Genomic DNA, 15,060 nt, shown 5'->3' with positions numbered 1-15,060 from the left:
TTTTCCAAGCTTCTTTACCTAACTAGCATGGCATGGGGAACTTTGAAACATAAAAGCTAGTAGAAGAACATACCTTTCTTGTTGCTTGGATTCCTTGAGAACCTTGTGAGCCTAGCACCTCAAGTGTGATGCCTCAAATGTTTCACACAACACCACAACTCTTGGAATAACTTTGAGAGAACTACTCAAAATCGGCTATCCCTCTTGTTCTACACATAGTAGTAGTCCCAATTTTTCTAGCCATGGGGTCCTTTTATAGTTGTGTCACAACTAGGGTTACAACTGAAGGGTTTTGGGTATTCTAACACTCCTATGGTGTACATGCAACCCAAAAAACCTTGGATCTATGTTTTCTCTAAGATACATGCAAATAATAATTTTCAAGGTTTACTTCCTAACTAGCATGTTATGGGGTACTTGAATCATAAAACACTAGTAGAATTACATACCTTTTAGTAGTAATTGATTGCTTGGAGTTTGAGAGCCTAGCACCAATAATGTGGATGCCTCAAATGGAAGTCACAAATCACCACAAACCTTGGAAACCTTTAGAGAGAGTATGAACACTTGTAGAAATCGGCCACCTTTACTCACACACCATTAGTGCCATTTCAAGTGCCAAGGACTCCTTTATATAGTGTGGTGGATTAGGGTTACATCCATGTAAACCCTAATACCCATGACCTTTCATTTCCATGAGATCCATGGGTTAAAGCTCCATGGACTATCCATGGACTTACCATGCAAGCCTAGCCCATTCTAAATAAGCATTAGCCTACACTATATAAATACAAGAGTCCATATTTAATTAGTCACACTTTTGATTACTAAATTAATTCTAAATTAATTTTAGATCAAGACTAATTAAATAATATGATTCAAGATTAATATATTAGAACTTATAATATATTAATAAATCATAACTTATACTATTCTCAAAAGATTATCCATATAAATTGTTCGGGTGAAGTGCAACCCAAATGGACCAAGCCGGGCCGGGTCAAGTACATCTCAAATATAGTTATGGACTTAGACACCTTATCCAACAACAACATGTAAACCCTAATTGACATGGCTTTCCATATTCCATGATCCATGGGTTTATAACCTCCATGGACTATCCATGGAGCACCTTATGGAGTTATGGGTTTTAGCCCAATGCAATAAACCATGGATCATTATCCCACTATAAAATAATGGATGATTTACACAATCAACCCCATATATTTAATTAGTCTCCTTTTGATCACCAAATTAATTCTTGATCAATACTAAATAAATACTATCATTAATATATTAGAACTTATAATATATTAATAAATCATAAGTGTCCTTTCTCTCATTTAGTCTATCCAAGTGTTGCAATGCCATGCAAACCAAAATGGACCATGCTAACCGGGTCAAGTACATTCCTGAAATAGTTATGATCTTAGACACCTAATCCAACAGTCTCCCACTTGGATAAGTCTAATAACTATAACTGCAAGAATGACTTCAGGAACCGATCATCAATCGTAGCTCTTTCAAGGTCTCGCGGAATTAAGATGATGATGATACACCATTTAAGATAAGTGATCATATAATCCTTTATTCTAGATATCATCCGGACAAGTACATGGAACAATGTCTTACTTATTGTCCAGTAGTTTGTGTCTCGATTTTCGATTTGTTTGACATAGAACTTAATCGAACACATCAATTTAGTTCTGACCGGGCCCGGTACATAGGTCAAAACAAAATCATCGAGGGGCCTGGACATCGCTTCTAATCCAAAGAAGGAACAGATAAACTTCGACTCATATGCTTGTTCTACTACTTGTTGAATTATACCCAAATGCACGTTTTATAACATCGAGTTACCAATGCGTTTTTGTACAATCAATGTATAACCAAATCATAGTCAACAAATCATATCTCTAGGTTTGAAGATTTATATGATATTACCGTCTCACGATCATTCAAGATAAATTCCATGAAGTGATACAAGTGAGTGTGGGTTGAATCCAATACTCAAAACTTATGAGCACTCATGAGTGTTGTAGCAAATCTTGATATGTCCAAAACCTTAGACATCTACAAGACAACTTCATGATAGTCTTGATTCATACCTACTTCCAACATATAACTGACTGTGGATGGTTTCAATAACTTAGTCATTCGGGAAGAATAACCTAGTTATTCCGGAAGTCAAAACATGCAAAGTGAAACACAAGAATAATCGAATCCAATATGGTCTCATAACTTATGAATATAAATAGAACACCTTTTATTTATCACCATATTGATTACACATTATTCATTGTATAATGTTTCAACTAATCAACTTTATACTTGAATCAAAACAATAGTCATGCCATGCTCTAAGCATGCACACTATGTTTATCCAAATAATAGTCATGCCATACACCAAGTATGCACACTATGTTTGTCCAAACATTAGTTATGCCATACACCAAGTATGGACACTAAGTTTGTCTATGATCTTTACTTTGTGAAATAGATCGATTGAACATAAGTCCAAAGATTCTCATTCGACAATCCCAAATCCTTATTGTAAATGTAAGAATTCCAAATTCCTACCATTTACCGAAATCTATTAGATTTTAAGCTTATATGCACTGATTCTCTTGTAATGATTATGCACAAAGTCAGAAAGACTTGTCAAAATTCATTACAGAGTATTCCAATGGAGATCAACTCCATGGAAACAAAGTCTCATATTCAAAGTAAATTGCTTTGAACATCCTTCTTGCATTAAGTTCTCTAATATTACACATATTGAATAACTTCCACCTATGGAGACATTTCCATATTCCCATTTTGACTATCACTTCTGAACAAGAGTTGCCTCCTTTCAGAATATGTCAATATGGTCCTTCCAAAATTAACACTATACTTCCAACTGTCCCTTAGCAACCAATCTTTGGTAAACCTTAGATTGTCCTCGAAAATTGCTTAATCATTCTAGTCATATCCAATTCTAGACCTTTCCCCTCTTAATGGCCCAAGGCATTTGGAAAATTTAGAAAGGATAAATATTATAGAACATGTAATTGATCCTATAGCCGAAGCATATGGGACACGATTCATTATGTCTCACATAAAGACATGATCCTTGATCAGTCTTTTGCTACAATATATTTTTAATTTGCCTTGTTTTCATAATTCGACTATAAAGAGGGATGCCGTAATCATAATCGAATTTTGAGAACGCAATATATATAGAATTTCCTTAAGTTGAGCCATTCCAACATAAAATTCATATATATATATATATATATATATATATATATATATATATATATATCATTGACTAAAGATGATTAAAATCTCAATCTAAGCTTTTTAGAATTGAAATGAAGTATAATGTCCTCTCCCTTAATTATAGCAAAACAGCTTTTCCCAATTGAAACTTTTGTTTTTGTAACATCCGGATTTCCAGGTATATATTTTAAGTATTTATTTTTGAGATATGTGGAGTGACTCGACGAGTTGGTGCCTCAACTAGTCGAGTAGAGTCGCGGCTGGTGACGTGGATTAATGAGTCGACTCGATGAGTCCATTAGCCGACTCGCCGAGTCAACACTGCTGAAGGAAACCCTACTTTTTTGGGCCTGTAGCCTATTTAAAGGCACTTAAGGCCTCCTATTGCGGCTACCCTTCAGGAGAGAAAACCCTTAACGAGTCTTGAGGGCTTAGAGTGAGAGAGAGAGCTATTGTGAGCTTTTGGTGGGTGTTTTTGCAAGGAAGAAGAGGGTTTCAAGCTAGAGGATCAAAGAAGGTTTTTGGATCTGTTGGTTTTCACACTCAAGCTTCAGTTGGAGTTATTGAACTCGACTTTTCCCTTTCATTGATGTGGATCTCTCATTTTTAGTATATTAGGGCTCTTCTTCTTCATCATTTTCGGGGTTTTTGTGAATTGGGGCTCATGAGGAAGTTAAAACCCCAGATCTGGACCCTAGGAGGTCCCAAACACCTTGAGGTCCTTGCTTTATCCAGCTTTGATGAAGCTTTAAGTGTGTATAACCCCTTTTGTTTATGTTTTTGGCATTTCTTGCTCTAGATGCCATGCATGGACGTAAAGTCTATGACTTTACGTGACTTATGATCCCTAAGAGTATAGATCTGAAGTTTGGGAAAGAATCCCGCCTTGAAATCATCTGAATGCATGGGAGTCTGAATAGACTCGTCGAGTTGATGGGTCGACTCGGCGAGTAGTTTAGGGTTTGTCCTGATTTAGCTGAGTCATGCGATGACCCGACGAGTTAAGGTTAGCTCATCGAGTTGGACTTTCCGAGGATCTCTGAAATACGATGGGACTCGACGAGTCTGGTTGATTTGGACTATTGACTTGTTTAGACTTATGTTTACTTTGTGAGTGGGTCAATTAGGAGCTTCTAGAACCTTGGAGGGGTAAGAGGGTCTTTTACCCATTCCAAGGGTTAGAAGAGAATAAGAGGACTTAAGGTGTAAATGAGTAAAAGATGAATAATAATTAAGATGCTTGTCTAATGTGTTAGGCGGAGGCTAGTTCATGATTTCCAAGTGCTTGTCTATTACCTACTAGCTACGAGGTGCGTCTTCTCATTATATCTTACCAAGAGTGGTAACTATGTGTGACCGAAAGGTCTTACGTTCTTACATGAGTTATGTGATATTATAATGATTCAGTTTATGAGATATGTATATGTTATACTCTGATCTTGCAAAGTAGGGACCGGAAGGTCAATATGGTTGGGACCGGAACGTCAGTATGGTTGGAAGGTCAGTATGGTTGGGACCGGAAGGTACCACTGAGTCACAATGACCAGAATGTCTTATAGAGCTATGGCCTCAAGTGGCTCACGTGTTGTATGTGGTATTTAGGGAACTCACTAAGCATGTGTGCTTACCATGTTATGTGTTTATGTGTTTCAGGTACTTCTGAGGATCGCGGGAAGGCATCGGCTTGATTGTACACACACATTTGAGATGGAGCTTTGTTTGTGGATCCTGGATTTTGATAAATACTTTTGAAAACTATTTTGAAATATGTGATGACTTTGATACTTGAGATTTTGAGAGTTATGATATGTGATGTTGGTAATTTAAATTGAAAAATTTTGTTTGAAAATTTATGTTGTTACAAGTTGGTATCAGAGCCTTGGTTTGAGGGATTCAGATACACCTTTGGGTATGTCTGGACTCAAACTGAGGATTTGAGAAAAGTTTTCGAAAGGAACGATTTTTTCTAAAAATGAGTAAGAGAATTTTAAAAGAAAGAGGAAACGAGCAGTGTGTACAATCAACCAGCGCCCGAATGGTGATTTCCCAAAATACCCTTACTTATGTGTTATAAGATGGTATGAGATATGTTATGCATGCTAAAAGGTAGGCTAGGTATTTCATAATTTAGGACTAGAGTGGCCTGATATGTGATGCCTTAGCCTAGGGGTTTGTTATCTATGATTTGCATGAGTGCAAGTAGGAAGCAGGAATGAGCGTATGATAGATCTACTATGAGAGTAGTCGATGTTTGACAAGATATAGAGTGCTTGTGAGATAGGATCCTAGGAGGAAGATTTGGGATGAACACAGATGCAGTGTGAAAGGTAGTATTGAGCCCGTACTACTGGAAGCACCGGATCGGTGAGCAGTCCAAGTAAGAATCCTTAGGATGCTAAGGAACAAGTGGGCGGGAGTGATCGAGTGTGAACATTCTCGATCGAGTCTCTGATTATTTTGTGTTATGTTTCAGAGACATCATGGTGAGTACGCGCCATCACCCGGAGAGCAGTGGGGCCAGCGATGAGGAGATTCGCAGGATGATTTATGAGGAGGTGGCCACAACGATCCGTGAGGCTATCCCGGAGATGTTTGGGTCTATTAAGAACACACTGATTGAGACGTTTGATGAGCGATACGTTGCTGTTACTCAAGCGGCTGCTGCCGCAACCACCACAACTGTCGCTGCTGCCAGGCCACAGGGGGGTGACTCGTTGCTGTACCGAGAGTTCAGCAACACGAAGCCACAAGATTTTGATGGGACTCAAGATCCGATTGCAGCAATGATATGGATCTATGACATTGAGGGATTTTTCTACACCTGTTCTTGTTCGGAACATTTGAGGGTATGGGTCGCGCTGAACCAGCTTCGCCTGTGGGCGAAGGACTGGTGGAAGTTTGTGACAACCATCTTCACTCCTACAGAGCTCACTGCAGTGACTTGGGAGAGGTTTACTTATATGTTTCTTGATGAGTATGTTCCTCTGGTTGAGAGGGAATGGTTGGCCCATGAGTTATTATCCCTCAAGCAGGGAACGAGTTCTGTGACAGTGATTATGAGGATGCTTCATGAGAGGGCGTTGTTTTGCCCTGAGCACGTGTCTTCTGAACAGGCACGTATGAGCCGCTATTTGAGAATTTTGAGGAGGGATACCCATGAGTTCGTGGCGAACTTGACATACCGTACATTTGTCGAGCTCCAGGCAAATACCCGGAAGAGGGAGATTGAGCTAGAGACTCAGGCCAGGGAGGAGGCGAAGTCTCAGACGAGGGATAGGCGGCCGACACAGTCTCAGCCGGCAGCCAAGCGGGCAAGACCCGCTGATTCGAGATCTGGAGGCCAGAAGGTCCGCTCTTGTGGGAAGTGCGACAAAGGTCATGGGGGAGTCTGTCGAGCAGATGCTTGCTACAAATGTGGCAAGGAGGGGCACATAGCCAAGGATTGACTCAAGGGGTTCATAGTTTATAAAACCTCTCTCGGGGTTAGTGAATTTCGCATGAACCCTAATAGGGTTTAATCCTTGTTTGTTTTTGGAGTCTTGGGTTTGAATACATTATAGAAGTTCTCATTCGGGCTCTTCGTCCTTTTCAATAGATGTACATTCCATGATCTAAGGATCAAGAGGTAAGTAATATATCCTTTTTAGGTTGATTTCAAAGTATGTTGCTAAAACTTAGATTGTAGGATGCATGTGTACTTAGGTAAATCTTTTGATTATTTCGCTACATTTTGATTGTGTACTTGACGCAATAAATCCCCAACAATATCCCTTTCCTAGCTTCAAAAATGGATGGTCCACTTGGATTCACATGTCTATTCCTACACAAATAACAATACTTACATTTGAGATACATGTTATTTTAAAGGAAAAATATCAATTTGACAAACCTCAAATCTTCTCAAAACTTTGTCATTTTCTTAGTAGCATTTGGAAAAACTTAACATTACCACTTCATTTCTTTTTATTGACATATTGTAGAACCTCTCCATCATGTACAACCTAATTTCTTCAAGTATGGCCAATAGTGGTTTCTTTCTAGCATCCATAAAAATGGCATTAAAGCAGTCTGAATACCATTTTCAAATGCCTCACATGTTATCATTGTCTTAAAAAAAGCTTTGCACCATGTCTGGGGGTCTATTTCCATATAAGGATCATAAGCCTTTGGATTGATCTCCTTGATTTCCTCCATTTTTCTCTCAAATTATGCCTCCAGAGTAGAAAATGCAGTTGTCTAAAACATATTGTTGAATTCAACATCACTGAAGGTATTCCTAAAATTTTCATATATATGTCTTGCACACTATCTCTGCTCAATATTTGGCAAAACTATTTTAGTGGCATCAAGCAAACTTTGAAATGTAAACTTATTCACCATATGTTGATCAAATATCACAGTGAATCCACTTCCATTTCCCATCCAAAGAACATCTCTAATCAGTTCCAGAAACCATTTCCAATCCACGTTATTTTCAACCTCAACAATTGCCCAAGCAATGGGATACACTTGGTTGTTTGCATCCCTCCCTATATATGTGAGTAATTCTCTTTTGCATGGCCCTGTTAAGAAAGCTCCATCTACACCAATTACATTACGACATCTTAATTTTCAACCTGCTTTGATTTACTTAAAACAAATATACATCCTGTGAAAGTAAGAGAAATTTTGATTGTGCTACATGGATCGGAACATCTTAATTACTGAGCATATTCCCATACCTTTCCATAGTGTTCTGTGATTTTACATTCTATGAGGCTCATTGCTCTACACCTAGCTCAGTAACATTTGGACCAACACACCTCAACATGAAAATTTGTTTTATTATTTGTCGCACTTACATTTCAATTTAGGTCTAAGCATCAATTCCTCCAAAAAGTGTCTTGCTAACCAAGTTGGGTTCATTAAGTGTGCATTCTTATATTTTTAACATTGTGCTTATCAACAAGTCTTTTGACCTGAAATGATTTTTCCTCTGTCATCTAAGAAGCATAAGCTATATAGGGACATTGAATTTTGTCATTCTTGGAACCACATCTAGCAACTAACTTTACACCTTCACACTTTATAAACGTTATACTATAACCCTTGTGTATAAATTAATTAATAATATAGTTTTTCAATTGGTGTGTTGATTCGTACCTTTCACCTAAAATGGGCTACATCTTGTTCCACTTAAGTGTCAGATCATGTATGGGGAAATGCTTAGCAGCCTCGTCTCCCATATTACGAATATAGGATGCTTGTGTGTCATCAATTTCAGCCAAATTTATCTTCATTATCGACTTCAATGTAAACTTTAGGATCATTTTAAATGTCATATTCAATGCAACATATGTTCAGGAAAGCATCCTTATATCTCTCCTTGCCTTGTGATTGAAAATCATCTTCCAAAAATATTTTGTAAGTTACTTTTACAAATTTGGTCTTTGTTTGAAATTTTATTATGAATATGATCCTCATTTTAGTTTTTATTAAGAATATGGTCCAAAATTCACTCCAAAATTGTTTTTTTTTCTTTTTTTAGATTTACTTATGTACACCATTTTTTCAAGGCGTTTTATACCACTTTTCAGAAGAAAAAATTATAAAATTTTTACAACATTTTGAAACCTTTTAAAACTTTTTTACAACATTTTAATTTTTTTTATAACTTTTATATAATATTTTAGAACTTTTATACAACATTGTTAAACATTTTTTAGAATGTTTGTGATATTTCCATATCTATACATATTTTTAGGTATAATTTTAATACATTTTAAGCTATAATTTGGTTAAAAGCAAAGATATTTGATACTTATTGAGTTAAATCACATTTTGCGGCTAAAAAGGACATTATTGAAGAAAAAGGACCGAAAATGACAAAAGCTGAAACTTGGAAGGACTGGAGTTGAAGTTGGGAGCTTAATGGAGCTTAAGAAGAAGGAAAATCATGCAAATATACTTCCCACGACCTGGCTTGAGAGTACCACGACATGACTAATGGAAAGATTTCAATCATATGTGCGAATTAGAATCTCACGACGTGAGACATTACCATTCACGTCATGAGAATGAATGTTCCAGAAGATTTTTACAAGGAGAAGCAGTTTCCTTGTTGAATACGGATTTCTAATTATCTCACGACGTGAGCCCTATAATCTCACGACGTGAGGAGAGTTACAAAGGAAACTATATATCCTTTGATAGATCGACAAGAAGGAAGATTAGAAGACATAATCTGAGGATTTCAGTCGATTTTTGGGATAAAAAGCTGTGAAAAATAACCCTTGGGAATAGAAAAAGATTGAAGTCTAAGAGTTTTAAATATTGTAGAAAGCATTCACACATCACTTTCGGTTTGCATTAGATTAATCATGTCTAGTCAACTTTTTATTGTGTTTATGTGTTTATTTTATGCTATGAGTAGCTAAATCATCAGACTTTCGTTTAGTGTAGATGAACCCTAATACTATGTGTTAGTTTCTTGCTTTTCATGAATGTTATGAAGTTGGTTTAAGCTTGTGTTTGATTTATCTTTACCTAGCATGTTAAAGTTCTAATATTTATTGCTTTGATTCAAGGTAAGTGTAGTTGAATAACCATTTTGATTGCATGAACTTGATTACCTAGTAGTTTATGATCATTAAATTGCTAGAGCTAGGATTTGTCAAATCTTAGATTACGTAATAAAGGTAATAACTTTATCAGTGTTGAGAACATAATTTGATCATAATTGTGTTTGGTTATTTGTCTTGATCATAGATAATAATCTTAGATATTTCTCACATAACCCTAATTATCTTTAATAATCAATTATGTGTTTACTTGTGTATGACCATTGCATAGTAGTTCATGAATTGGTGAAAACATTAGGAGATTGGATCAAGACTTCTAATAACTTTTATATTGGTAACCAACTGAATTAATCCATTTTTTTAAACTAACCATAGGAAAAGGGGGGGGGGATATAAATCTAAACGGAAGTGTCTTTATTCTCTTGAATACAATCATCTTTAATTAGTTGTAGGGGTGTTCGTTTGGATGGATCGGTTCGATCTGATCCAATTAAGTAAAATCCAAATTGATTTTGGTTTTCAAAATATGGATCCGAATAATCCAAACTAAATTCAAATCCGATTCGATCCGATTCAGTTACAATTCGGTTGGATCGGATTTTATAATTCGATTTTCAAAAACTAAAACATTTTAAAATGACATATAGTTATAATATTATCCAATTTTTATAGAAGAAGCAAAAAAAATATTTAGTTGTGATTTAAAATGTATAAAGTATTAAGAATGTATATTATAGTTTAGTATTCAATAGATAAAAAACTTTTAAGAGAAAATGCATATTAATGTTTTTTATTAGATGAACCTTTTTGAACTTACTTGGAAAAATAAATTATAAAATTAATAAATAATCATAGTTATATTAAAATTAAATAAATAATAAATTGTTATTCGGTTTTTTTGGATTATTCGGTTCATATTTTATAAACCAAAACCAATCCGAAATCCAAAATAGTAATTCGGTTTTGTTGAAAACCAATCCAAAAATCCGAATATCCGAACCAAATTGTCCAATCCAATTTGTCCAATTGGACAATTCAGTTTTATCCAAATAATGAACAGTCCTAATTATTTGTTTGCTTAGTAAATTGAGTACTTAAGTTATTTTGAACTTGAAAAATCAGATAACCCCCCCCCCCCCCCCGCCTCATTTCAGTTATTCTTCTTAGATTAATTTTTAGTAATTATTTTATTAGCTAAATACTGTTCCCTGTGATCGATACCCGACTTACTTTTCTATATTATAAACTAACTAGGTACACTACCTATAAGTACATTAATAGTTAAAGTTTTGTTAGGTTATAAATACCTCACACTTGTCTTTTGCTTGCTCTCAAGCAAAACTTTATCTTTTAATACATCACATAGAACCTTGCACCAATACCACACAAAACAATCCGAAATGAACCCACAAATTATGTGTCACCTCCATGCATGTATTTATTCTAAATCCTAATTACCTCCCAATCCCTAAATACTCGCGATCCTGATAAACGTTTCTCACTTATTTTAAACAACATTCATTTTATGCATCTCTATGAATCCATCCCCATAAATCTTTCTTAACCTCAAGGTATTTTTGGTTAACCTTCCAAACATATATATGGAAAAATAATCTCGAAAGAAAATTACAATAATAATAACTTGACAATTTTTCCTTATTCTTGAATTTCTTCAACTTGAGTCTTCAATAATTTGGAACTTTTTTGAACTTTTATTCATAATATTTATAAAAAAAAATTATTGATCTTCATAACTTTGTAGACTCTTATTCACTCAAACTTTCCAAATTTTATTCTATTTTTTTTCTTTTCTCACAACTCACTTTTTTCATTCAAAACTAAAAATCCTAAAAAGAAAAACATATGCTTATGCAAGGGAACTTAACTTCAACCTTTATTGGTTAAAGGTATTAGTCTAAATTATAATTACTACATAAGCTCTCCTGGATATATTTCTGGTACACGATGCTAAACATATTATATCCCTCAAATTAAACGACGCTGTGTTTTTGTCTCACGATTTCACTAAGACTGAGAAGTCACAAATACACTATAACATATTGGCTCAACTAAATATTACGGTTCTCATTGAATCATCCCACATAACACTAGAATATTAGCCCAAATGCAATAATATCAAAATTTTAAAAATGACTAGATTTATTAGACTAGTTTGCATATTTATTATTATTTTTTAAAATTTATAGCATTTTTCTAATTACTTTTATTCTTGATTACCCTTTTTTGACCCCCTACCCCACACTTATTTCATACAGTGCCTTCATTGTATGCTTAAAGCAAGTAAAAGCACATAAAAAGCAATAAAATGGAGAAAAATTAATAGACTTCCCTGGGGTAGTAGTGGCGAGATCAAATCTGATCATTGGTGGCGGGAAAGCGTGAAAATCTCGAAAATGTGTGGTACATAAAATCGTCAAATAAAAAATACTTGTACTGCAACCATAACGTGGGAAAACATACACCACATTCTAATGTTGAAAGAGAGAGTGAAAATTGCAATTCTAGATCCTCACGACGTGAGAATAGATAAATCACATCGTGAATACTGATAAATCTAAATCAAAATCACGATGAAATACTCTTCACGATGTGAATGGTAATACCTCACGTCATGAGAACTAGGTGATGACAGATTGTAGTTCTTCACAAATTCTTCATGTGGGAAACTTTCAGTTAAGTTCTTCACTGACTAAGAACCTTTTAAAGACTCTTAATTTTCTAAAACTTCTATCAACTCTCTAATCTCTCTTCTTTCGCACACGAATGTCACCCCACACTTATCAAAAATTGTGGTCTTTGATTCTTAACTCTAACTCTCACAACTACTCTTTTTTCTCTATATTTCAAAAAATTTGCGAAAATAAACAAACACCTTGGAAATCCTAAAGGTAAAATAAGAAAACAAACACAATCATTAGGTTATAAAAATAAAAACGAAACAAAGAAAACTCAAACAAAATTAAAAGAATAAAAATTCTCCAAACATCGGGTTGCCTCCCAATAAGTGCTTCTTTTTGTGCGAGTCTTGAGCTGGACTCCCAACTTAATAAACTATCAATCTACTCGTTATTAATCTATCCATTTCATTGAACAAACTTTTTAAACCAACTTGTAAATTTGACCTCTCGTTTCGATTTTTGGCCTAATGAGCGAGCATCTATTTAGTCACAAAAAATTAAAAATGGTGGGGACCGGTTAGTTGCTTGTCAGAAAATAATCATTCTTCAGAACCTTCTTCAAAGATGGAAGTGTCACCCCATGCATTGAAACACAAACCGAACTATCATGAGCCCGCGTCGTGGTAATGATCATATCATGACATTGTTTTTGAAAGTCTGGTTGTTCTTGTTCTTCGTCTGAGCATACTGCTAGCAGCCTTTCTAGCTCCTCCCAATCTCTTTCTGGATTAACTTCCTCATCTTCAATCTCTAACTCATGTAACTCAACTTATTCTGTTTTGTCAGGAAAGATGTCATCCATCCATCTTTTTAGCTTCCTCATATATTTGTCTGAGTCGTATCCCTCATCTTCTCGTGTTAATTCGTGTTCCACTTCCTCAAGGAAAACATCAAGAGCATTGAGATTTGGAAAATACATAATAAACGAAATAAAAACTAAAAACTAAAAAAATCATCAGCTCCCACGTCATGGCAAGGAAATCGCCACGTCGTGGAACCTAATTAAACAGAAAAAAAAAATATTGCGGATTTCACCCCACAAAAAGGATCGATTAACCTAAAACAATTAAATTAACAACTAAAATTAGTCGTTCCCCGACAACGGCGCCAAAAACTTGATGTGCACAGATATACCTATCAGTTTTAAATGTATAACCTAACAAAACTATAACTACTAATGCACTTACGGACAATGTACCTAGTTAGTTTATAATATAGAAAAGTAAGACGGGTGTCGATCATAGGGAACGGTATTTAGCTAATAAAATAACTACTAAAATAATCTAAGAACAATAACTAAATTGGGATTTTTTATCTGATTTTGCAAGTTCAGAATAACTTAACTACTCAATTAACTAAGCAACCAACTAATTAAAGATGATTGTGTTCAAGAGAATGAAGACATTTTCATTTAGCTTTGAATTTCCCTTTTCCTATGGTTAGTTTCAAAACAAGGATCAATTTAGTTGGTTACCAATATAAAAGTTATGAAAAGTCTTGATCCGATCTCCTAATATTTTCACTAATTCATGAAATACTATGCAATGGCCATACACAAGTAAACATATAATTGATTACTAAAGATAATCGGGGCTATCTGAGAAATGTATAAGATTATCATCTATGATTAAGACAAATAACCAAACACAATTATGATCAAATAACGTTCTCAGCACAGACAAAGTTATTACCTTTATTACTAAATCTAAGATTTGGCAAATCCTAGCTCTAGCAATTTAATGATCATAAACTACTAGGTAATTAAGTTCATGTAATCACAATGGTCATTCAACTACACTTAACTTGAATCAAAACAATACAGAGTAGAACTTTAACAAGCTAGGTAAAGATAAATCAAACAAAAGCTTAAACCAACTTTATAAAATCCATGAAAAACAAGAAACTAACACATAGTATTAGGGTTCATCTACACTAAACAAAAGTCTAATCATTTAGCTACTCATAGCAAAAAATAAACACATAAACACAAAAAAAAGTTAAATAGACATGATTAATCTAATGCAAATTAAACGTGATGTGTGAATGCTTTCAACAATCTTCAAAACTCTTAGACTTCAATCTTCTTCTCTTCCCAAGGGTTATTTTTTGCAGCATTCTTTCCCGAAAATCGAATGAAACCCTCATAATATGTCTTCCAATCTTTTTTCTTGTCGATCTATCAAAGGATATATATATATATATATATATATATATATATATATATATATATATATATATATATATATGTATATATAGTTTCTTTATAACGCTCCTCAAGTCATGAGATTATAGTGTTCACATCGTGAGATCAGTAGAAATCCATATTCAATAAGGAAACTATTTCTTCGTGTAAAAATCTTCTGGAACATTCATTCTCACGTCATGAATCATAATTTCTTATGTCGTGAGCTTCTAATTCGCACATATAATCGAGATCTTTCCATTAGTCACGCCGTGGTACTCTGAAGCAACCTCGTGGGAAGTATATTTGCATGATTTTTTTCCTTTTAAGCTCCCAGCTTCAGCTCTAGCCCTTT

The sequence above is a fragment of the Lactuca sativa genome, chromosome 4 (assembly GCF_002870075.4).
Source record: "Lactuca sativa cultivar Salinas chromosome 4, Lsat_Salinas_v11, whole genome shotgun sequence".
In the NCBI taxonomy this organism is placed as follows: domain Eukaryota; kingdom Viridiplantae; phylum Streptophyta; class Magnoliopsida; order Asterales; family Asteraceae; genus Lactuca; species Lactuca sativa.
Note: the sequence above shows the minus strand (reverse complement) of the source record.